Source organism: Pongo pygmaeus, chromosome 10, assembly GCF_028885625.2.
Source record: "Pongo pygmaeus isolate AG05252 chromosome 10, NHGRI_mPonPyg2-v2.0_pri, whole genome shotgun sequence".
NCBI lineage: Eukaryota > Metazoa > Chordata > Mammalia > Primates > Hominidae > Pongo > Pongo pygmaeus.
The window spans coordinates 119,583,134-119,609,588 of record NC_072383.2 but is presented as its reverse complement, the minus strand read 5'-3'; the positions used below and the strand labels follow the sequence as shown (position 1 = coordinate 119,609,588).

The following is a 26,455-nucleotide window of genomic DNA, read 5'->3' as shown; positions in this document are numbered from 1 at the left end:
GATTAAGTTCCTTAGTTGCACTCACTGCATTTCAAGTGCTCAGTAGTCCCATGTGGCTAGTGGCTACCTGATTGGACAGTGCTGTAATATTACTAGAATGTTTTCATGATCACAGAGTTCTGTTGAACAGTGCTGGCTTACATTAATCACGATTCACTCCCTGGGCCTTTTCAGAATTGCATTTAGTCTTGAGATTTTCTCAGGTGCCTTCCAGAAAGCATGTTCATGGTGAACAGCCACAGAATCTGACAATGAGACCACCCCGTGTGGCTCTGGGGCTTCAAGTACACCCCCATTCGTTTGCATGAGTGAAATGATTTCTCTGCGTAGGAGAAACAAAAAGGTTGTTTTACTGCCAGAAAAAGTACTGAACACATTTCTGAAGTAAGTACTGTTTTTCTTTTCTTTTTTTTTTTTTTTTTTTTTGAGATGGAGTCTTGCTCAGCTGCCCAGGCTGGAGTGCAGTGGTGCAGTGGCATGATCTCAGCTCACTGCAACCACCATCTCCTGGGTTCAAGTGATTCTCCCGTCTCAGCCTCCCAAGTAGCTGGGATTACAGGCACCTGCCATCATGCCTGGCCAATTTTTGTATTTTAATAGATACAGGGTTTCACCATGTTGTCCAGGCTGGTCTTGAACTCGTGACCTCATGTGACCCACCTGCCTCGGCCTCCCAAAGTGCTAGGATTACAGGCGTGAGCCACAGCGCCTGGCCTGTTTTTCTTGAGACCAGTCATTTTATTTGAAAATTAAGCTTTGAGGTCATAGTGCTAAATAGCCAGGGCCTACGATTTACTTGACAAAAATTGTTTTTTATACATTTGTCAGTTTCTAATTGGGTAGTTGGAAAATGCCAGAAAACTATTATTTCTGTTCATTTATTGTGCTATATGGAATCTCTTATACTGAGGGGGTGTACTTTATAAGTTATTAGTACAAGGATTAATCACTGATAGTCCCCTTCTCTCGTCATTCTTGCACTCTGTGGGGTCTAGTGATCCGTCCATACAAGGAGAAGAAACGGTGGCTGGAGGGATACTGAGTTCCCTCTCCTCTTTCCTACACACTAGAAGTAGGGTCAGGAAAGCCCTGCATGCTTCTTCCTTCCCTGTCCCTTCCCTGCCCCTTCCCTGCCCCTTCCCTGCCCCTTCCCTGCCCCTCCCCTGCCCCTCCCCTGCCCCTCCCCTGCCCCTCCCCTGCCCCTTCCCTGCCCCTTGTGGAGGGTCATCATGAGACAGTTATATGCAGGTGCTCCAAAAATCCTGACGTGTTCTGAGGTCCAAATAGTGATCTTGAATGTCATAAATATAAGAATATTCTCATTGCACTGTTTTTCCTCAGTTAAGCAGGTTTTGATCATAACAAAACAAATGCCCCGCTTTGGAAACACTTGGTAATGACTGTTATTTAAAAGGAGTAGGAATAATAGGAAGTTAGCTTCTTGTTGTTGACCTTTGGAAAGGTTTGTAACTTCATGATGCTTCCTTAGACTTTGGGGCATTCAGGCTGACTGAATTTTAGACCCAATTGACAGTCATTTTTGCTTGAGTCTTTTTGAAAATCTTTTTAGTATTATTAAAATGGTTTCTTGCCTTAATAAAATATACAGAATATATAATTTAACACGTATTTGGCTTTGATAGCACCTCAGGCTCTTGCCCATCAATTATTGTTTTAGTGATTTATAGGTGTAGCTGTTACAAAAGGAAGGTGGTCACACAGCACATAGCTGCCATGACTTAAAAAGAAAAGAAAAAGAAAAAAACCCGTGCTGTCGGCTTGCTTACTTCTCCATTGTATGTTGGCAGGACTAGATTTACTTAACATCAGACTACTAGAGTATAATTCGACACATGTCACCAAAACTTAGTTTCTTCAGCATTCTAAAATTGTTTAGGGGTGGACCATGTTTACCTCCCACTAATGTGGAGAATTTTTTAGGTGCTTCATGGTAAACCCTTGGCTTTTCTGATTTCCTTGGGTCAGTTTCCTCTACCCACCTCACAGGAGGCTGCCACATGTGTTCTCACATTTACTCCTTGAAGAGCCGCCAATAAAGGGTACATTGATAACTTGCACAGTCATGAGTAATTCACTTTGAGTAGCTAGGTTTATCCTGTTTGGGGAACTGTCACTGTGGGGTTTTCTTCTCCCTCTGGCCTTTTTTTCCCCCGTGTGTGTGTGCGTGTGTGTGTGTGTGTGTGTGTGTGTGTGTGTGTGTGTGCATGTGTGTGGTGGTGGTGGTGTTCGTTTTCATGCGGTGGTTTTGGGGGTTGGGTTTTGTTGTTGTTGTTTTTTGCTATTCCAAATAAAAATTCATCTCACTTGCTTTCATAATATATTCAGTAATTTTTCTGAATTGCTGTGAAAATGTGAATTTTATCTAAAACTGATTTTTAAGGTATGGTCTTTGGACTAGTAGTAGCATCTGTATTGCCTGGGAACTTTTTAGAAATTTATGAATGCTTGACTCTGCCCCAGATCTGCTGAACCAGAAACTCTGGGGTAGGCACAGCGATCTGTGTTTTAACAAATCCTCCAGGTGATTTGGATACACCATCAGCTTTGAGAACCACTGGTCTAGAAGATCCATGAATTTAATCATTTTGAACAAATGCTGAAACTTCCTTTCCATGTGCTTTGGTGCGCATCATATCTTCTTCTTAGTCTAAAATTTATATCAAAAGAATTAGGAATACGATGGTTTGTTACAGCTTCTTGTTTTGCTACTATTGTGTACATTTTTAGAAGTTACTAAGGAAAAAATTTTATGTTTGGTGTCAGATGTTTGTCCATGTGACATTTGAATGAGTAAGTGCAATTCCTTTGGGCAGATAAAAATGTCAGTGTACTTTATTTGTCTAACAGGAATTCTCTGCTTGTAGATGTAATATAGTTCTGTAGACTTAGAAATCAAATATTTACCATACACATTTTCCTTCATTTGCTTGCCTTAGGAAAAAAAGTGGATGAGCAGATAAGATGATGGTAAAGAATATATCTTTAGGCCGGGCGTGGTGGCTCATGCCTGTAATCCCAGCACTTTGGGAGGCTGAGGCGGGCGGATCACCTGAGGTCAGGAGTTCAAGACCAGCCTGGCCAACACAGTCAAACCCTGTCTGTACTAAAAATACAAAGAAATTAGCCAGGCATGGTGGCAGGTGCCTGTAATCCCAGCTACTCGGGAGGCTGAGGCAGGAGAATCTCTTGAACCCAAGAGGTGGAGGTTGCAGTAAGCCGAGAATGCACCATTGCACTCCAGCCTGGGCGACAAGAGTGAAAATCCGTCTTAAAAAATATATATAATATGTATATATTATATGAAATATATATTCATATATAATATGTATATATTATATGAAATATATATTCATATATAATATGTATATATTATATGAAATATATATTCATATATAATATGTATATATTATATGAAATATATATTCATATATATGTATATATTATATGAAATATATATTCATATATAATATGTATATATTATATGAAATATATATTCATATATAATATGTATATATTATATGAATATATATTCATATATAATATGTATATATTATATGAAATATATATTCATATAATATGTATATATTATATGAATATATATTCATATATATAATATGTATGTATATATACATATTATATGAAATATATATTCATATATATAATATGTATGTATATATACATATTATATGAAATATATATTCATATATATAATATGTATGTATATATACATATTATATGAAATATATATTTCATATATAATATGTATGTATATATTATATGAAATGTATATTTCATATATATAATATGTATATATAAATATATATGAATATATAAATATAATAAAGATATATATCTTTAATAGAAAATGTCAAATTGGCATGTAAATATGTACGATGACAAACTGGGAGTTTCCTAAATTATTTGTCTGAGCCCATTATCTGGAGCTTCAGCTATGCACTTTGCATAACAGAGAGCACACTTTTGTCAGAACAGGAGTGTACAAGCAGTAATGTGAGGAGCGCAGGCCTGCAGGTTCAAACTCACGTGGGTATCGCAGAGTATTTTTAACCTTCAGTGAAACATAATGACATCTGTTAGATATCATACAAACTAATAGCTTAAGGTAGTTCACAATTCAGCATTAAATCACTAAATTCCTTTTGATGGTGCCATATCTTTGCAAAGCTGGGATTTTGGCCATTGCTGTGAAATAAAAGCAGTACTGTTTGAAAATCAGTGTGAAACGGGCCAGGTATGGTGGCTCACGCCTATAATCCCAGCACTTTGGGAGGCTGAGGCGGGCAGGTCGCTTGAGCCCAGGAGTTCAAGTCCAGCCTAGGCAACGTGGCGAAACCCTGTCTCTACAAAAAATGCAAAAATTAGCCAGGTGTGGTAGCACTCACCTGTAGTCCCAGCTACTCAGGAGGATGAGCTGGGAGTATCACCTGAGCCGGGGAGGTCAAGGCTCCAGTCAGTCGTGTTTGCGCCACTGCACTCCTGCCTGGGTGACAGAGTGAAACCCTGTCTCAAAAAAAAACAAAAAAGAATGTGAAACAGGAAACGAGAGTGGCAGTGTCCCATCTGATTCTAAGATTTGAGAAGTGATGGAGTGCCCAGAAGCTCCGGAGCTGTTAGGACACAAATACTGCTTCGACTGAACAGCATTTCTTTTGGCATCAGGTATGCCGCAAAAAAAATGACTGAGATTTTAAGGGAGCCATGACCTGAGAACATTTGAGGAATCTCTGATGTGGGCTACTTTTTTTGGTAGATTGCAGTTTGGACTATGAGTATGATTTTAAAAAAAAGCTGTATAAGAAAATGAGAGGCCAAAGGCCAGCGATTTACAGGCAGCCCGGTGGAGAAGTGGTGTATGCTGCTGCTACATGGTCTCTAGGGCCATGTGCTCTAGTTTGAGTTCTAGTTTTTTGACTATATCACTGTGGCTAAGCAATGAAGTTTCTAGACCCGCGTTCTCATTCATTAGGAATGATAACACCTTGTAAGTATCTAAATGAGATACTGTAGGTAAGTGTACTTCATAGAATTTTAAATCTGGTAATTGTGTGGTAGGCTGAATAATGACCCCTAAAAGATGTCCGTGTCCTAATCTCTAGAATTCTAGAACCTATGATTATAGGAAAGGAGACTTTGTAGATGTATCAAATTAAGAATTTTGAGATGAGGAGATTATCCTGGATTATCTGGATATATAATCCTCCTGGATTATCTAGCCCAATATAATCACACAGGTCCTTGGAAGAGGTGAGCACACCAGAGTGAGTGGTAGCAGATTTGACGATGGAAACAAGAGGTTGTAGTGATCGATGAAGGGAATGTAAGCCAAGGAATGCAGATGGTCCTCTAGAAGATGAAAAAGGCAAGGACACATTCTTTCCTCAGAGCCCTCACAGGGAACCAGCCCTATAAAACCGATTTCAGATTCATGACCTCCGCAACTATGAGAATAAGCTTGTGTAAAGTCAGTATTTGTGGTAATTTCTACAGCAGCAGTAGGAAACTAATATAGGATGTTACTCATATTTAAAAAGGGTAAGTGTTTGAGAAACCCTAACATCCACTGTCAAAAAACTAACATTCTTTCATTCTTTTTCGTAGTATGAAATCCAGAATAGCAGCATTTGGCTTTTGTTTTTGTTTTTTTTAAAGGCTGGTCTCACTATGTTGTCCAGGCTGGTCTTGAACTCTTGGGCTCAAGCAATCCTCCCACCTCAGCCTCCCAAGTAGCTGTGCATTCATTTGGCCTTTTAGACTTCCTTACAATGCGGCATAAACTTCTATGGTGTAGACATGTTGAGAAGATTTCCTTTGGCCTTAACAGATGGGTCTAGAGACTTTGAGTAAGTATTTAGATTTGAAAGGGGCAGCAGAGAGGACTCATAAACCTCTGGAACATCTAAGATGTGTGTCTCTGGAAAGCCTAATTTTATGGGAAGGGTTTTTGGAACTGAGTTCTCTTGGCAGCCCCTAGAGTTACCTTTTACCAACCATCCATTATATTTCTAAATCTAGCTGGTCCAACAAGTTGCTTTAGAACAGTTTCTCCAAGCCTAATGTGTTTTATATTTGCACTCCAGAGGGTAGTATTTCAGAGCCTCTCAGGTGCAAACTTGGGGTTTTCCATTGCCGGGTGACTCAGCTGAGGAAAGCTTCTGACCAGTGACTGCCTGTTTGTATCTACATACTCTGTTAGGAATGGTTATTTTTACTGAGTCCTTGTCAACATCCTGTCAATCCCAGATTTTCCAGTAGAAATACTTCACACTAGAATTATGTCTTTATAAAGCAGCAGCTGTCACAAAGAAGTGGTAAGGCCTGAGGACATGAGAATTGTAGGGAGAGGGTATGTGTGAGAAGATCCAGAACCTGTAACCCAGAGTGGTTTTCAGGAGTCTCAGATAAATAGGATTTTCCTGGTCCCAAAAGGTAAAGACTACATGCATTGTGCACTAGTCAAGCTTCCTCATAGCTAACTAGCATGCCTGATAGAAGCTAGAAATTTTCTTGGACATATTTTCAGATGCCATGTGCAAAAATCACTTTGTACAGAGTATATATTGATGTTTTTTAGAGCTATTTGGATTTTCTAAGTAAAATTCAAAGGAAATCTTCTCAACATGTCTACATTTTACCTGTATTTGCTATATATTGGTAACCTTAAGCCATTGCTAGTGTGGGCAGAGCATCCTATTTCACTTGCCTCTGTGGTGGCTCATTAATCTATTCGTATCTACTTAAACAATAGACTACCTTCAGAGATTGTGTTGCCAGTTGGCTACAACTTTGTAGAAGTTGGTATCGATTACCCGAAATTATTTTTTATCTTTAGAGTACTGATTTAGATGCTTGTTAGAGTTGAGCCCATCTCGAGTAACTTTGTTAGAGGGAAAGAGAGTATCAGGTAAAGTTTAGGTTTAGTTTTACTATTTATTATTATTGTTTTCTTTTGTTTTTCGTTTTCTTCCTCTGGTTTTAGAGAGAGGATCTCTGTTGCTCAGTCTGGAATGCAGGGGCGTTGACTATAGCTCACTGCAGCCTTAAATTCCTGGGCTCACGCAGCCCTCCCATCTCAGCCTCCTGGAGCATGTCTAAGAATATAGACATGTGCCACCATGCCCAGCTAAGTTTTAAATTTTTTGTAGAGATGGATATTTACATAGTAATCAAGTTTGTATTACATCCTGGGTCTTGAAAGATGGCCAAAAAAAAAAAAAACCAAAATTGAATGTTACACAAATCACCTGTAGCTTGCTCACTGATCATTAGTGTTATTACACTAAAGTGATAAAAAGTAATTTATGCACAAAATTTTAAGGCATTTTTTCCCTTACTGTTTTCTTACACATTAGATATAGTGAGTTATGGTAAAAGAGCAGTAATTTAAAGCACCTTTGAGAAATCTGACCTTTCCCTTTGTAACCTTTTGGATTTAATTGATTTTTGAGAAATGGAACAATTAGTAGTTATGAAAATTGTCAATATGGCTTATGTTAAATATATAGATTAATTTATAAGTCGATGGAAAATATGCAGATGACTAAAATAATACAGCAATTCTAAAATAATACTTGTTTGTCAGACTAGCACTTTCTGGGGTGTGGGGGGGCAAGTAAGTTAGTTAAAGCAAACCCTTGCCATTGTGTTAATGATACCACTATTCTCAGTCACTAGATTGGACAAGAAATAGCAGTTTTGGTATTCTCCCCTGCTTGGGCTCCCTGCCAGGTTCAAGCACTTTAACTTGAGGGCTTATTTCTGTGATTGTGAGAATAACTCTAGACCCATGGTGTCCCTGTAGTCCTCAGTGCGATCTTACAGCTGCGGTTTGGCCTTTCTTCTGACTCCTTGAGATATATCCCGATCCTGGTACATTAGAAAGTGGCTGTTGGAGAACAACACTGCAAGTACAACTTTGCTTATAGTGCAAACTAGAGCAACCTTGAGATTCTGTCAGGGCAGTGCTAGTGAATTTCCTCTCCCTTTAATAGATTCGGCTGCTGAGTTCATCAGAAGCTGGTAAGTAGTGCAGGTCAGAATCTGCTCTTACTTGTGCACATGCACCACCACCACCTTATCTCACACCAGTGTGATGAACAAAACTAGATTTTGTTTTAAGTTTTATGTAATGCCTTACTTCCCTTTTTCTGTCACCAGACATTCAGCCACTTATAAAAATCACTCTCTCCCCAAACTTGTGATTATCTCCTTTATCTCGGTAGTTAAAATGAGCACAGTTCAGATTCAATGTGGCATTTTGAAAGCCAGGGGACAGACCCAGGGTGATTATGGTACTCAGGTACAGGAGAACAGAAAGACAGTTCTCTGGTGTGGAATATTAATTATAAATATTAGCTCTCTTTTTACTAGATTCAAAGGCAGTTCAGTGGTTACTTTAAACCAAGGCCAGGTGTGGTGGCTCACACCTGTAATCCTAGCACTTTTGGAAGCCAAGGTGGGAGGATCACTTGAGCTCAGGAGTTTCAAACTGTCTGGGCAACAGAATGAGACCCGCCTCTACTTAAAAAAATAAAAAATAAGGCCAGACGTGGTGACTCACGCCTGTAATCCCAGCACTTCGGGAGGCCAAGGCAGGCAGATCGCTTTGAGCTCAGGAGTTCTAGACCAGCCTGGGCAACATAGTGAAACATTGTCTCTACAAAAGATACAAAAATTAGCCAGGTGTGGTGGCACACACCTGTGGTCCCAGCTCCTTGGGAGGCTGAGGCTGGAGAATTGCTTGAACCCAGGAGGCAGAGGTTGCAGTAAGCCAAGATCACACCACTGCACTCCAGCCTGGGTGACAGAGTGAGACCCTGTCTTAATGAATAAATAAATAAATAAATAAATAAATAAATAAATAAATAAAACCTGAATTCATATTTCCACTATCCCCAAAGAGACGCTAAATTCTTCTCTTTTTTTCCCTCTCTAATTAGTGTTGAAATTGATGTTACATCTCCTTTCTTCTGGTTTATTTTGTTTGAATTTATTTTTCTCTTTTCGTTATGTTTGGTTTTATGCATAATGAAGTTTGAGGCTATTGGTGCAGGTATTCAGTAACATAGAACTTCATTTATCTGGGTTTATAAGTCAGAATCCTATTTTACTTCTCCCTGAGCCTGAGGGGAAATCTTAGAAAAGTCTATTGAGATTTAGTTATAATAAACATACTACTTAATTACTGCACAAGCTTAACCACAGAGTTTGCTGGCACAATATAAACACGCAGTTGAGGGCCTGAAAGAAACCTCCGCGCTGCCACCCACATGAACTCTGTTGGGCGTTTTCTTCCTGCCCTCTATCTGGCAAACAAAAATACGGAATCTGTCCCAAGAATGTCCGTGAAACCAGTTCAGAAACTTTATAAATGGCCCAACTAAATGCCCAAAACATGACCACTTCTATTCCATTTTGCCAGCTTGCCACAAGCCATTTTTTTATTTTAAAAAAGTGATTTTTCTTGAGAGCTTTGTTATTCTTAAAAAATTTTATCTAATTTGTTGCAAGTTTTTAAAACTCCAATTTTGAGACTTCTCTTTCCACTGTTAGATAGCATACACTAAGTAAGCAGATCAACCGTAGCTTACCGTTTTACTCTCCATAGCTTTTATAGAATAAAACATGCTCAGGCTTTAAAATTCTAAGGTAACTATTTTAAATGGAAATACTAGCAGCTATGCAAGTAAACCAGACACTGTCGATTATTTTGTCAATTTAAAACTATAAGATTCCCTTGCTTTTAATATAATTGAAAATCTATTTAAAGAGCCCAGCATATATCTTTGATAAAATTGCCATGCTAAACAAATATGTCATTACTGCGCATGTGTTTGAAATGAATTTATGAAGTTAGAAAATTATTTTATTGATACTCTTGGAATGTCCCTACTTTTCAGTTATTCAGTCACTTAAAATATTTACTGAGCTCTTGTTATGTATGTGCCAGGCACTGTTCTAACAGTGAATGAAGCATCAAGGCCCTTGCTCTCACAGAGCTAACCCTAAGGAAAATATCAATAATGACAGGACTGTGAGACCAGCCTGGCCAACATAGTGAAATCCCATCCCTACTAAAAATACAAAAATTAGCTGGGCATGGTGGCATGCACCTGTGGTCCCAGCTACCTGGGGGCTAAGGCATAAGAATCGCTTGAACCCAGGAGGTAGAGGCTTGCAGTGAGCAAGATTGCGCCACCACACTCTAGCCTGGGCGTCGGAGCAAGACTGTGCCTCAAAAAAAAAAATAGATAGATAGATAGATAATGGATTCTAAGCAATTAAAATAGTAATTGGGGTGGCTCTGAAATTAGGTAGGCAGAAAATGCCTGTCTGAGAAGGTGACATTTAAGTTGCTGTCTGAAGAACAAGAAAGAGCCAGCCCTGGTGGGAGCAAAACCAGTACCTGGCTCGGAGCAGCAGCCACTGAGGTACCCCTCCCAGCATCCTTCCACCTGTCCACAAGCGTGGGGAACATAGCGTCTTTGCCAACCTCTTCAAGGGCCTTTTTGACAGAAAAGAAATGTGCATCCTCATGGTGGGCCTGGATGCTGCAGGGAAGACCACAGTCCAGTACAAGCTTAAGCTGGGGGAGATGGTGACCACCATTCCCACCATAGGCTTCAACGTGGAAACCATGGAGTACAAGAATATTCGCTTCACTGTGTGGGGCGTGGGCGGCCCGGACAAGATCCGGCCTCTGTGGTGCCACTACTTCCAGAACACACAGGCCTGATTTTCGTAGTGGACAGCACTGACAGAGGGCGTATGATTGAGGACTGTGAGGAGTTCATGAGGATGCTGGCCGAGGACGAGCTCTGGGATGCTGTCCTCCTGGGGTTTGCCAACAAGCAGGACCTCTGCAACGCCGTGAATGCAGCAGGGACCACAGACAAGCTGGGGCTGCACTCCCTTTGCCACACGAACTGGTACATTCAGGCCACCTGTGCCACCAGTGGCGATGGGCTATATCAAGGACTGGGCTGGCTGTCTAGTCCGCTCCGGAACCAGAAGTGAATGCGACACCCCTCCCTCTCACTCCTCTCGTCCTCTGCTTTACTCTCGTGGCAAACACGTGGCTCCGGTGTGAGTGCAGAAGCTGCCTCCATGGTTCGGTCACCGTGTGCATCACGCTGTGCTGTAAATGTGGCACATGCAGCCTGCAGCCAGGCTTTTTATTCAATGTAAATAGTTTCTGTTTCCAATTAGACAGTTTCTGTTACTCCTGTGCAATATTAGTCAGCTTTTTTTTTTTTTTTTTTAATTGTAAAAAGAAAAGTCAACTCACTGTTCGGTGCTGAGGGGGGATGTAGGCCCATGGGCCCTTGGCCTCTGGGAGTCGCTGTGTTGTGAGAGCTGGGCACGCCCTTGGCTTTAGAACTCTGTTGAGATCCATTTTGGTGGTTGGTTTTTGTCTTTTGCTTTAAAAAAAAAAAAAAAAAACCCAGCCATAAAAAGATCATAGGAAGCACATTCTAAGCAGAGGGAATAGTCCTAAAGTGGGAATGAGTTGGGTATTAAAAAGCAGAAAGAAGACCAGCGAAACTGACACAGTGTTTGTATTGAGAAGTCAAAGGGCACTCAGCCATGTGTGTGGGGTGTGGGGGTCGGGCAGTCGGGAAAGAAGGGGTGTGGGGGTCGGGCAGTTGGGAAAGAAGGGTAAGATTAAGATCAGATAGGTAGACAGGAGCTTGGGTTTTATCAGCATGATGGGAGGCTATTAGAGGATTTTAAACAGGCACGGTAATGCACTTCACGCATAAAGAATTGGTTGTGTGTGTGTTGAGCGAAGGAGAATGGGAGTAAGACTAGTTAGGAGACTATTGCAGTAGTGTAGTTGGTAGTAACTTGAATTAGGGTGCTAATAACAGAGAAAGAGAAGTGGAAGGGTTTGGGCTATGTTTTGGAGGTATGGTGCATTTACTTGTGCTGTAGATTTTGCCATTAATGCTAGGGTGGGTGGTGCCTTTACTGAAACAGTGAAAACTGGGGGGAAAGCAGGTTTTTGAGAAAAATCAAGAGTTCTATTTTGTCGATTTTAAGTTTAAGATACCTATTAGCCAATTGGAGATATCAAATTTGCAATCAAATATATGACTGGCATTCCAGGAAGAAGCCAGGGCTACAGGTGTAGGTTTATGATTAAGCAGCAGAGAACAAATGTTTTGTTTTGTTTTGTGTTATTTTAGTTTAGTTTAGTTTAATTTATTTTATTTTATTTTATTTTATATTTTTGGGAGGAATCTCGCTTCGTTGCCCAGACTTGAGTGCAGTGGCGCAACCCTGGCTTGCTGCAACCTCCGCCTCTTGGGTTCAAGCAATTCTTCTGCTTCAGCCTCCCAGGTAGCTGGGGTTATAGGTGCGCACCACCATGCTTGGCTAATTTTTGTATGTTTGGTAGAGACAGGACAGGGTTTCACCATGTTGGCTAGGCTGGTCTCAAACTCCTGACCTCAAGTGATCCACCCACCTCAGCCACCCAAAGTGCTGGAATTACAGGCATGAGCCACCCCGCCTGGCCTGAGAACAAATGTTTTGAAACTGTTGAACTTTCTAAGATCACTAGGGAAATTGTGTACACTGGGAAGAGGAGGACACCTAGTGCCCTGGGAACTCTAGGAGAAAGGATCTGGCAGATGTGACTGAGCAGGAACAGCTAGTGAGGTGGGAGGAAACCAGTAGTTGGTGGTGTCGGAGAAACCAAAAGCTGAAAATTTCAAGAAGGAGGGACTGTCAGATGCTACAGAGAGGTTAAGTTGAATAACAGCAGGAATATTGGCTTTGAGGGTCACTCATAATCTTGACAAGCACATTCTCAGTAGAGTAGATATGAATGGGTCAAGGAGAGAAGTGAAGGAGACGGTGATTATAGGCAAGTCTTAAATCACAAAAGATTGTATCAAGAATAGATGTAACAGGTAATTGTGTTTTCTAAGACAGAATGGGGATAGCAAACATGTACTTTTTTTTTTTTTTTTTTTTTTTTGACAGAGTTTCGCTCTTCTCATCCAGGCTGGAGTGCAGTGGTGCAATCTCAGCTCACTGCAACCTCTGCCTCTTGGGTTCAAGCGATTCTCCTGCCTCAGCCTCCTGAGTAGCTGGGACTAAAGGTGCCCGCCACCACGCCCTGCTAATTTTTTGTATTTTTAGTAGAGATGGGGTTTCACCATGTTAGCCAGGATGGTCTCGATCTCCTGACCTCGTGATCTGCCCGCCTTGGCCTCCCAAAGTGCTGGGATTACAGGCATGAGCCACCACGCCCAGCCAAACATGTACTTTTTATCTAATGTGAATCTATAGAAATGTCACTCTATGTTATAACTTGTGTATGTATACCTCCTACCTGTGAACCCAGACATGTAGTGGAACTGTGATCCATTCACTGTGAACACTGTCGAATGAAGCATAGGCACAGAGGTCCTCTTGTAGCTGCACTCCTGGGGATATGCTAAGTAACTGAGTCTACTAGTTTGGGGCTGTAATTTAATATATTTGAACCTAGAAATAGTGCAGAATGCATAGTTGAAGTTGTTTTCTATGTGTAGTGCCTCCTCCAGTTTCTAAGTCACTGATCAGCAGGTCCTTCTGCATTTTAAAAATGGCGTTTTTTCTATTAACCATGAATGTTAAGGCCTCTGTTTTCAATACTGTGTGCTGTGGTCTGAATGTGTCCCCTCCCTCCACCCACCCAATTCGTATGTTGAAACCTAATCTCCAGTGTGGTGGTGTTAAGAGATGGGGGCCTTTTGGTAAGTGATTAAGTGATGAGGGCACATCCCTCGTTAATGGGATTAGTGCCCTTATGAAAGAGGCCCAAAAGTGCTTGTTAGCCCATTCCACCACGTGAGGACGCACCGAGAAGCTGCCATCAATGAAGCAGAGTGAGTCCTCACCAGACACAGAATCTACTGGCACCTGCATCTTGGACTTCCCTGTCTCTAGAGCTGGAAGAAACACATTTCTGTTGTTTATAATTACCCAGTCTAAGGTATTTTCTTATAGCAGCCCAAATGGACTAATTTTTCCTTTTCTACTATTATTGAAAAATAATTTCTTCAGGACCATTTTTTTGGGGAACATATTATAACCTATGAGTAAACTCATCTCCATTATCTGTAGCCTCTTAGTGTATAGTGTAATGTTCTGCCGTTATCTTAGGTCGAGGAACAAGTTTCTAATAATTGTTTGTAGATGTCTTTAACTTTGTGGTGCTCGTTGCTATTATTACTTTTATGAATCAAGTACACCTTCACGGGATGTTTATAACTGTGTTCCCTCTTCTTATCTACCTAAAAAATGCCAACTTTCTATGTGTGATTCTGGGCCACAATTTCAGATTTTGAGCCCTTCTTGCCGTCACAATTTTAAACCATTTATTTTCTATCTGGAATACTGTACACAGTATGTATTGGTGATCTAAAAAAATTCAGCCTGCAGATCCTCAAATTTACTATTCCAGATATCAAGAAATATTGGGGCATGATGGACGTTTTAGATATAATAGTTTAGTGTCGAATTTTGCCTTAAATGCCTAATAGTACAGGTGCACACTTAAATATACAAGCCAGTAATCCTGTGACTCGGGCTATTGATTAGTGGTAAAAGCAGAAAGCTATGTTATATTGATGCTTATTTTGCTTTGAAGAAAGAAGTAATTGCTAGCTTGTCAGATTTTGAGCCTCTCTGACCAAAGGAAACCCAGTTGCCACTCTGTGTTTGACCTTTCACTTTCCAAACTCAGAAACTGAATAGATTTGGATAACAAGGGATACTTGTTTTTGTAACATTGGGCTAATTGTATAAAGCACAGACTGGGACTTGCCCAATTAATACATTTTGTTTCATATTCCAGAACTTCTGACTTACACAGTCAAGTAATTTAACGTAATTCAGATGAATGAACAAACAGAGGCAATTTCTCTTTCCACCCTTTTACAAAAAATAATTATAGTTTGGCCTTTTGTTTCTCATACTCCCATAACGTGAAGGTTCCAGGACTCTGTAATGAGAAACTGAGTTGGGACGGGGAGACATCCAGATGTTTTGTGCATATATGTATATAAAACTATTTTTTTAACTTAAAAGTACACTAGCAAAGAAAACTGAAGAATAATAAAGATTTTAATAGTTCAAAGTATTGTATATCTCATTGTTTCTTTTTTTTTTTTTTTGAGATGGAGTTTCGTTCTCGTTGCCCAGGCTGGAGTTCAGTGCCATGACCATGGCTCACCGCAGTCTCCGCCTCCCGGGTTCAAGCGATTCTCCTGCCTCAGCCTCCGGAGTAGCTGGGATTACAGGCGTGCACCACCACACCTGGCTAATTTTGTATTTTTAATAGAGACGGGGTTTCTCCATGTTGGTCAGGCTGGTCTCGAACTCCTGACCTCAGGTGATCCACCTGTCTCAGCTTCCCAAAGTGCTGGTATTATAGGCATGAGCCACTGCGCCTGGCCTGTTTCTTTTTTTAGTAAGTTTTTCATGGACCGTAAAATTCATCCCTTCATAATATAGAATTCTATGGTTATTTATTAATGAATGAATGAATGAATGAATGAAATGGAGTCTCACTCTTTTGCCCAATCTGGAGTGCAGTGGCACAATCTTGGCTCACTGCAACCCCCTGGGTTGAAGCGATGTTTTTATTTTTATTTCATTTTTTCAGACCGGGTCTCACTCTGTTGCCCAGACTGGGGTGTAGTGGCACAATCTCACCTCACTGCAACCTCCGCCTCCCAGGCTCAAGCCATCCTTCTGCCTCAGCCCCCCAAGTAGCTTGGGTCTACAGGTGCGCACCACCACACCCAGCTATTTTTGTATTTTTTGTAGAGATGGGGTTTTTCCATATTGCCCAGGCTGGTCTTGAACTCCTGAGCTCAAGCGATCCACCTGCCTCAGGCTCCCAAAGTGCTGCCACCGCGTCTGGCCACAATTCTGGTTTTTAGTTGTGCAATCATCATCACTAATTTTTATCCCCGTCAAAGAGAAACCCGTACACATGAACATTCATTTTCCGTTCCCCTTTTTTCCCACCCCAGCCCTAAGTAACTATTAATCTCCTTGCCTATTCTGGACATTTCATATAAATAGAATCATCCAATATATATGGCCTTTTGTGTCTGACTTCTTTCACTTAGCTTTCATGTTTTTAGGGTTCATCCATGTCAAGCAAGTATTAGTATTTTACTGTTTTTTTTTTTTTTTTTTTTGAGACAGAGTCTCACTCTGTCGCTCAGGCTGGAGTACAGTGGTGTGATCTCAGCTCACTGCAACCTTCAACCCCCCCAGTTCAAGCAGTTCTCCTGCTTCAGCCTTCCAAGTAGCTGGGATTACAGGCGCTGCGACCAAGCCCGGATAATTTTTGTATTTTTAGTAGAGACGGGGTTCCACCATCTTGGCCAGGCTGGTCTTGAACTCCTGACCTCGTGATCCACCCGCCTCGGCCTCCCAAAGTGTCTGGTTTACAGGCATGAGCCACCACGCTAGGCCAAATTTTACTCCTTTTTATGGCCCAAAATATTCCATTGCACGGATATAGCACAATTTGTTTATTTCTCGGTGGACATCTGGGTTATTTCTGCCTTTGAGTTGTCATGAGTACTGCTGCTTTGAACATTTGTGTTCATTTTTTTTGTATATATGTGCGTGTGTTTTCAGTTCTCTTGACTGTATACCTAGGAGTGGGATTGTTGGGTCATATAGTAATTCTGTGTTTAACAATTTGAGGAGCTGAACTGTTTTCCGAAGTGACTGCACTGTTTTACAGTCTGTATCTTATTGTTTCTTAATGTAGTTGTTGACTAGTCCAGTGAAAAAATGTGTTGTCACATGTACATACATACTGAAAAAATCATTTAGCTGCAGAGTTAGGAATTTTAGTATGCTACTTCCCACCTTTGGTTATTTAAAGAAAAAGACTTAAATTTAAGATGAGTTCAGGAAAGCTCATGAGGTTTTTTGAGTCTGACTACTCTCTTGGAATGGTAACTATTATAGATACCAATAGGTACCTTGGCAATACCTCTAATTCTGACTTCACATAGGGTCCTTGATTACTCTAAAAATTTTATCTGTTGAATGTTTGGATGCAAATAACAGAACAGAGAGTCCAAATGGCTTAAGTGATAAAGAAGTTTTTCCAATAGAGTAACTGAAAAATCCAGGTAAATCTGGCTTCAGCCAAGACTTGATCCTCCACACTGACTAGGACAGCGTTCCCAGGAGGCTTAAATGGAAGTCCCCGAATCACATCTTCTTGGCCCTGATTGATCTGCCTTGGCTGTGTGCTTGTTTTTGGTCGCAGTTTGGGATAAGCTGGAGCTGGGAGTGAGTACAGTCCAAATCAGGGTTCTCCTAGGAGAGGAAGGAAGAAAGTATGCTGGAGAACTATCCAACAAGGGTCTACTACAGAGTCACACCTCTCCTGTAGAGCTGATAAGGAAAAAATAAATACGCATTCATTGCACTTGAGCCTGTATCTGATAACCTACCGAATTCAGATAGTCCATCTTTCAGGAGACCAATTCTTTTTCTAGCCTTTCGTAAGGATCCTTTATATGTCTACGTCCTTTTATTCTTCCTTGTTTTGATAAAGTATTTTATAGCTTTGTTTAAGACAGTTCCTTTGTTTTAAGTAGTAAGTGTGGGCTGTGTTTATAATCACTGTGTCTGAGTTTTATTTATTTTTATTTTTATTTTATTTTTTGAGACGAAGTCTTGCTCAGTCACCCAGTCTGGAGTGCAGTGATGTGATCTTGGCTCACTGCAACCTCCGCCTCCTGGGTTCAAGTGACTCTCCTGCCTCAGCCTCCCAGTAACTGGGATTACAGGCGCCCACCAACACACCTGGATAGTAGAGACTATACCATTTTGATATTGTCAGAATTTAGGCACTAGTCATGTGTGTGTGTGTATATGTAACAGCTGCAGGAAAGGTTGGAAATGTATTATTTTAAAAATCAGGATTATTTTACCAAAAAAGAGGGAGAGAATAAATGTTGGAAGGAAGTTTGCAGTCTCTGCCATGTTGTAGTTTTTGATTTTTCCTTTTTAGGTCGGTATTTTTAATTGCCTAGTAAATTGTGGTAGTTGAAGTTATCTATTGACTTACGGGAATTGCATTCCCTTCTGATAATAAATGGAAGGTTGTTGTATGATGTAAAGAGTAAGTACAAATACAGTGCTAAAAAGCATTATAGAAAATTAAAAAATCTTTAATGCCTTCAAATGCAGCTAAATACCAATTTGGATTCAGAAAGAACTATCATGTATTTCAGCTAATTGAAGACTATTGATTTAACATTATTTTTGTACCACCAATAAAAAAATGCTGCCAGTTATAAAATGCGCTCCAATTTCAGAGTTGTTAAAATGTGAGGAAAGTACCTCTTTGACAATATTAACCTTTATCTTATCTGCCTTTTGTCTCTTCACATTTCTCTCTAGCCAGTTGAAGGGACAATTATTGCTTGTGATTGAGAACTGTTTGGTCAAATGCAGATAAACTAGGCAAAAATAAAACCATATTAATAATATAGCTAGTACTTATTAACATCAGATATACAGCCAGTTAGTCTTATAAATCTGAGCTAACAAGTTACATTAAAATATTACTGCCCTGTATCAGTTATCTATTATCTATTGCTGTAAAACAGACTACTGCAAAACCTAGTAGCTTAATGTCACCATTTTGAAATTTTTATTGACATAATTATAGATTCACATGCAGTTATTTAAAAAAAAAAAACAATGCAGAGAGATCTCATGTGCTCTTTACCTGGTTTCTCCCAATGGGCAGCATTTTGTAAAACTCTTAACAACACAACCAGGATATTGGCATTGATACAACCCATTTATCTTATTCAGATACCCCTGGTTACTTGCGCTCGTATATGCACGTGTGCACACACACGTGTGCATATTAAGGCGTGTACAGTTTTAACACCTGCCTGTGTTTCTGTATGCACCACCACAGTCAAGATAGTGAATGGAACTAACACTGAAAGTATCCCTTGGGTTGCCCTTTTGTAAGCGTATCCCGCACCTTCCTGGTGCTAACCCTCCATTCTCACTCCGGTCCCTAGCCCCTGGCAGCCACTAATCTGTTTACCATTTTAAAGTTTTGTCCTTCCAGAAATGTTACATTTGCTCATGATTCTTCGGATCTGCATTTGGGCAGGACTGAGTTGGGATGGTTTGTGTCTGTCCCGTGTGGTGTCTGCCAGACTCTACCAGCACTGAAGGATTCAGGATGGTCTCATTCACATGCTTAGAGCCTTGGTACTGGCTTTTGGTTGATGTGTCTAAGTGCTCCTCCCCACAACCTCTCTCACGTAGTTGTCTTCTGCTGGGCTTCTTTCTCTGTGTGGCCTCTTTCCAACAGGAGAGCCTGGACTTCCTTGCATGCCAGCTTCAGGTGCCAAGAAAGCAAAAGTGGAGCCTGCTAGATCTCTTTTCAATGTAGGCCTAAAACTGGCACAGCTTGCTTTCTGTAGCAGTCTTTTGGTTGGAGAAAGTTGCAAGGATAGCCCAGATTCAAGGGGAGGGGAAATAGACTCCCCTTCTTGGTGGGAAGAGTAGCAGATGTATGCAGAGATGAGAGGCATTCTTGGTGGCCAGCTTTACAGACAATGTGGTGCACACTCCAAAGTTACAGAAATGATGGCACATGGATCTGCTTGGATTTGTTGTAAATGCTACCTTACTTCAATTTTGAAATGTGAATTCATTTGAATTCCATAAAAAGTACAAAGGAGAATGTGATATGGTTACGTAGTTTTCTGTTGCTAATGCCCATTTCAGATAGAACAGTTCTGTTGCAAGGGAAGTTGCCAGAATTTAAGTTACCAACCAAATCTAAGGATTCTCAAGGGGCCTGTGGTATTTGCAGAACAAGTGGTTGCTTGAAGTGGCTGTTAAGATGGTAGGAATGGTTCACCTCTCTCTCATTTTCCCAGGCTAGCTGTTTCTTGTGATCCTAAAATAGCAGGGTCTTGTATATGTAGTGCCAGAATTCTGTAATACTGACTTGGAGAGACCACACAGATTTCTGTCTTTACGTTAAGCTTTTTACATCAAGGTGTAAGGATACTGTTTTTCAAGATACTATCAACATAGAAGAGATCTTTTAAGAGGGAGAAGAGTTTTTCAATCAAGGAAATGAAACCAGTAAAACATTTTCTCAAGATTTTTCTGACTATAAAATGTTAAACTTCCTTCATTTTGTCGTAAGAGTGACAGCAACAGTGGGTCAGAGGACAGATCTTAGACTTCATTGTCAGAATTCTTGATCATCTGTAACTGTATGTATAACATCTATGACTAACGAATAAGCTTGCCTAGATTTCTTGAAGGAGAGATAACGAAAGAACTATTGTTTAGCAAGGGCTACATGCTTAGAGAATATTTCATAAATCATGAGGATGGTTAAGGGTAGGTGTGGTTTCAAAAATAAAATGAATTTTTCACTCTGAGTTTAGAATGATATATTATTTGGCTAAGAGCTTTCTTCTGCCTTCCCTTCTGAGTGATAACTGATTTTACAGACATTTAGTATGCACTGTCGATCTGTGGAGCATATTGTTAGACATCATTAAAAGGAAGTTGGAACAGGGTCCCTGTTTTCCAGGAGACTGTGGTCTGACAGGACAAATAAGATGTATGCAGAGAGGTAATATAATACCAAGGTGATTAACGTCGAAGAGTTTCAAAATGAGGCAAGAATGTTACAACAAACTAAGCTGCCTGAACCTCATTTTTCACCCCATAAAATAGATTTGTACTGTTTTTCTTCCATCTCTAAAGTATTAATAGTTCAGAAATGTATGTTTCAGTTATTAGTTGGAGGGTTAGTTTTTATAAGATGTATCAGATTCCATGTGATGATTTGAAAGATTAATTATTGTATAGTTTTGGCATATTTTACCTACTATGTGCATACAGTTGTGAACACTTGTTTTATTATTGTTAATGAAAAGAGTACAGAAAGGGAAACACAAAAGGTTATTTTTAGCTCTGGTTAAACTAGAGTAGTATAGGACCTTCATTTACTGGTTTTCATACTAATGGTGAAAATAGCACAGCTGATCTCTGTTCACTATGAAAGAAAAGGAGAATGAGTGTAAGATTGCAGAAGGAGTATGGCGACAGGGGAGAGGAAATGCCTTCATTTGTTTTAGCAAAGATTTCTAACATCTCCTTGGTTGGCAACATCCATGGTTCTCCTCTGCTTCCCACCTCCCGAATATGAAGGTATTTACGGGGAAGCTGTTCATGGCCTGTCTCTCTTCTGGGCAGTCTCTCAAAGGGTACTTCAGAGGGCAGAGTCCCCACCAACCACCCCTACTTACAGCCCACTCCAACCCCTGTTAGAGACAACCAAAAAGACTTCATGGACCTCTGATCACATTTCACCACTCCATTGCCCACTTGTTAACCAGGGGCATAGTTGGCTTGGAACTGGTTAGCACATGATTGTGTTGAAGGGTCAGGCAGCTACAAGGAGTAAAAATGAACTGAAAGATTCTCATTCTATCTCGATTGTTATAAACTGAAGACTTAAAATTCCATCTGTGGTGGTTTCCTTTTTTCTGTATTCAGCAGATGTGGTTAACATAAAACTGGTTCTAACTGTGAACTCGTTGGCTAGGAAGAACTTACAGGCCAAATACTATAATTTCAAGACATAATATTTCTCTCACAAGGTTGCTTCATAAGGATTAAAGTAGAGCACATGTGAAAATGTGTCACCCTGTATGCATGCTTATTCTCAAAGGTCAGTACTGCGCAGACTCACAGTCAGCTTCATGTGTATATGTCAAGATGAGATCTCAGTTTTCAGCTGTAGCCCCACATTTACAGCCCACTTCAGTTATATAAATTAAAAATGGATCTCACCACTTAAATATTCCTGTGTCACTTGAAACTTAACACACACACACACACACTTTAAAACTCAACAACTCTCCTTTTTTCTCCCTACTTGTATGCATCTGTTTTTCCTCCTTTCTTTCTCTTTTTCCTTTTTCTTTTTTTTTTTTTTTTTTTTTGAAGAGATGGAGTCTCACTATGTTGCCCAGGCTGGTCTCCAACTCCTGGCCTCAAGTGATCCTCCCACTTCAGCTTCCCAGAGGGCTGCAATTATAGGCATGAGCCACTGCGCCTGGCTTGTTTCATGTTTTTATTAACCTACTACCATCTTCTCATTTACCCAGCTTCATTCCTACATGTCTCTTGCTCCTCATACTAAGTCATTCCCAAATGCTCTCCATCCTATTTGTTAAAATGTTTCTGGTATCTGCCTTGATTCAGACATTCTTCCTAGAATATTATATTAGTTTCCTATCGAGGCTGTCTCCTTTTTAAGGCCTGCCACAGTCACATTTAACCTCTTTGGCCAACCCTGTTTTCCTCTATTCCCTTTCTGGTACCCATGCTCCAAGAAAGCTCTAAGTACTTAACACATGCCCCACACTTCTTTGTCATTATGCCATCATTCTTATTGTACCCTTTGCTTTTGAATCTTATTCTCCCTAATGGATCTCACATTTTCAGATCCTACTTATTCTTCAAGAATAATTCTAATTTTACCTCTTCAGAAGGGGCTAATTTGACCTTCTCTAATGGAAGCAATCTCTTCTTCCTCTGAACTCCTATAGCGCTTATGTTCCTTTATTGAAATTTAGATTTCTTTGTAGTGCATTTAAAGTTATTTTATGCACATCTTATTACTTAGATTGTAATCTTGACTCAGAAGCAGTGAGTTATCACCAGATCCCCATAGTGCTGATGTGGTACCTAAAATAGTCTCTTATACTTTGGAAGTGTTCAGTAAAACATTTGTCTAACACACTGGCTGTTTTTAAAGAGTCTTCCTGTGCAACTCAAATCTCTAATATTAAACTACAGTATGGAAACAGGCCTCCTATATGGTATAGTGAGCTTTGGACCTGCTGTGAGGGCAACCTTGGGTTTCTTCCTTGGATATAAGGATTTCCAAGTAAAATAAAAAGAATTTCACTTTCTCCAAATAGCTATTTTTTTTTTTTTTTTTTGAGACGTAGTTTCGTTCTTGTTCCCCAGGCTGGAGTGCAGTGGCGTGATCTCAGCTCACTGCAACCTCCGGGTTCAAGCGATTCTCCTGCCTCAGCCTCCCAAGTAGCTGGGATTACAGGCATGCGCCACTACATCTGGCTAATTTTTTGTATTTTTAGTGGAGATGGGGTTTCTTCATGTTGGTCAGGCTTGTCTTGAACTCCCGACCTTAGGTGATCCGCCCACCTTGGCCTCCCAAAGTGCTGGGATTACAGGTGTGAGCCACTGTGCCCAGCCCCAAATAGCTCATTTTCTTTAAGAGGTGGCACACCTGTATTTTTCTTTCTCTTTTTTAATATTAGAGTCAGAAAATAATAATATAAGGCAAAACCAATCTCATAATTCTTGGGGGATTAATTAAATGTCATACTCTGTGGTACATGGTCTAAATGTTACTTCTTGCTTATCTCTAAGGTGTCCTGTTTTTATGAGTAATAATAATGAAAATTTTGTCACGGGGTTATTTTGAGTATTAAATGAGCTGATTTAGTTAAAGCACTTATTTAGCACAGTACCCCACACATAGGAAAAGCTCAATAAAACTAAGCAGATACAATTGCTGTTATGAATTTACAGTTTGAGATTTCAGATTGGTGATAAAGAGGCAAGAGCTGCAGCTGGTTTTTTATGTTTTGAACTGTGCTGAGTAGTTTCTTAGGAATTAGATTAGCCCTGAAATGTTATGTCAGCTGAGAATTTTGGTTTCTAGGTGACAGTATTGCAGTAGGAACAGGACTGGCTCTCCCTTTAGAACAAAAGGCTTTCAGTGGGAATTCGCAGTGGCTTTTTTGGTGGTAATGGGGTGAGGGGGTGGCAGTTATCAGATTCTTTCTCTCAACTCCCAGATTAAAATGACAGTGTAAAGGAGAGAATGGAGAGCCTCTGCAAAAAGGATAAGGAACTACAGAACTACAGGGGAACAGATGGCTTAAAGAGATGGGAGAAGAGAAGCAATTCATGTTTTGTTTTTATTAAGCACACACCTATTAGTGGAAATGATAAACTCCACAGTAGGAAGGGAAAGCTGTATCAGAGATACAAGTGGCTGAGACATGAATTCCCAAGGTATCCTAACCCCTGCTTCACATAAACAGTGGCATAAACAGTGAGCATGCAAAGTGAAATATAGAAATAGAATTTTGGAGAAATTTATTTTAGAAGAGTTTGAATGGGACCTGATTAAAGGACCTATGAAGAGTGAACATTTTTACCTTTTGTAAAAGGAAACATGCTTAATTTGGGGTGAGTGCTGGAGGACCCATTGTATTAGGGTTCTCCAGAGAAACAGAACCAACAGGGTATATACGATGTGTATGTAAGAAGAGATTTATATAGGAATTGGCTGGGGCAGAGATGGAGGCTGTGAAGCACCACCATCTGCAAGCTAAAGAACCAGGAAAGCCAGTGGTGAAACTGAGTCTAAGTCCAAAGGCCTGAGAGCCAGGAGAGCCAATGGTGTAACTCCTGATCTGAGTCTGAAAGTCCAGGAATCAAGAGTGGGAATGTCTAAGGACAGAAGATGAATGTTTCACCTCAAGGAGAGAGAGAGTGAATTTGCCCTTCCTCCACCTTTTTGTTCTGTTCAGACCCTTGGTGGATTGGATGATGCCCTCCCACACTGGAGAGGATCATCTGCTCAACTCAGTTCCCACTTCAGTCCTGATCCCCTCCAGAAACACTCTCACACACAGAAATAGGCAGTAAACAGAAATAATGTATAACCATGTAGCTGGGCATCCCTTAGCTCAGTCAAACTGATACATAAAATTAACCATCACATCCATCAAGCTACAGTAAGCAGAACTAAATGATGGCTGGGCTTCCTTCTAGGGTCACAACAAAGTCGGCCTGATAGGACTTCTAACTGAAATGAAGGAATGCAGTGATCTTTACCCAAAATGAAACAACAAAACCAAACTATGAGATAAGTAATGGGATTATCTCTGTTTTATACCAGACTGGAAGCTTAGGACTGAATTCTTCATCACCCTTGCCCTCCCCAACATATGCATGTACACATTCTCTCTCTCTCTCTCCCCCACCCCCCGCTCCACCTCTCCCCTTCCTCTCCCCCTCCCCCGCCCCTTCCTCTCCCCTTCCTCTCCTCCTCCCCCTCCCCTGCCCCCTCCCTGCCCCCTCCCCTCCCCCTCCCTCTCCCTCCTTCCCCCTCCCTCCTTCCCCCCTTCCCCCTCCCTCCTTCCCCCCTCCACTCCCCCCTCTCCTCCCCTCTCCTCTCCCTTCCCCTCCCCTCCCCTCTCCCCTCCCCTCCCCTCTCCCCTCCCCTCCCCTCCCCTCTCCCCTCCCCTCCCCTCCCCTCCCCTCCCCTCCCCTCCCCTCCCCTCCCCTCTCCTCTCCTCTCCTCTCCCTTATTCCATCTGTAGTCCTCTCATTTCAGCTGATGGTGTTTCATTCTCCCAGTTGCTTGGTAGTAGTCATCTTTGGCTTCTTTTTCACTCATGCTCTGTGTTCAATCTATCAGGAAATCCTGTAGATACATCTTCCAAATAATATATCTAAGACCAGATAACTTCTCACAGCTACCATGAGTTTCAGCGCAGTACCAGCCACCATCTTAACTGTCTTTTGACTGGGATACTAAAGTCAGATTTTTAAAGGTGTAGTTTGTGAACAGTGAAATTTACTTTTCTTTTTTTTTTTTTTGAGATGGAGTTTTGCTCTTGTCACCCAGCCTGGAGTGCAGTGGTGCGATCTCAGCTCACTGCAACCTCCATCTCGCGCATTCAAGCGATTCTCCTGCCTCAGCCTCCCAAGAAGCTGAGATTACAGATGCCTGCCACCACAGCTGGCTCATTTTTATATTTTTAGTAGAAACAGGGTTTTACCATGGTGGCCAGGCTGGCTCAAACTCCCGACCACAGGTGATCCGCCCACCTCGGCCTCCCAAAGTACTGGGATTGCAGACGTGAGCCACCACACCCAGCCTCAGTTCTTTATTTGATATGTATTTTGCAGAATTTTCTCCTGGTCTATGTCTTGTGTTTTCATTTTCTTGACCAGTGTCTTTCAAAGAGCAGTTTTGTTTTTTTTTTTCTTTTTTGAGACAGAGTCTCCCTCTGTCACCCAGGCTGGAGTACAGTGGTGCAATCTCAGCTCACTGCAACCCCTGCCTCCTAGGTCCAAGCGATTCCCCTGCCTCAGCCTCCAGAGTAGCTGGGACTGCAGGTATATGCCACCATGCCGGGCTAATTTTTGTATTTTTAGTAGAGACAGTGTTTCACCACGTCTGCCAGGCTGGTCTCAAACTCCTGACCTTAAGTGATCCGCCTGCCGTGGCCTCCCAAAGTGCTGGGATTACAGGCGTGAGCTA

At 41.0% G+C, this 26,455-nt stretch overlaps 1 protein-coding gene and 1 pseudogene across 1 annotated transcript in view; both read left to right on the top strand.

Annotated features, from left to right (window-relative positions):
• The window catches only part of SPPL3 (signal peptide peptidase like 3), a 139,937-nt gene that overhangs the window by 47,750 nt on the left and 65,732 nt on the right, over nucleotides 1-26,455 (top strand). The window lies entirely within an intron of this gene.
• Nucleotides 10,422-11,185, top strand: LOC129009563 (ADP-ribosylation factor 1-like; annotated as a pseudogene).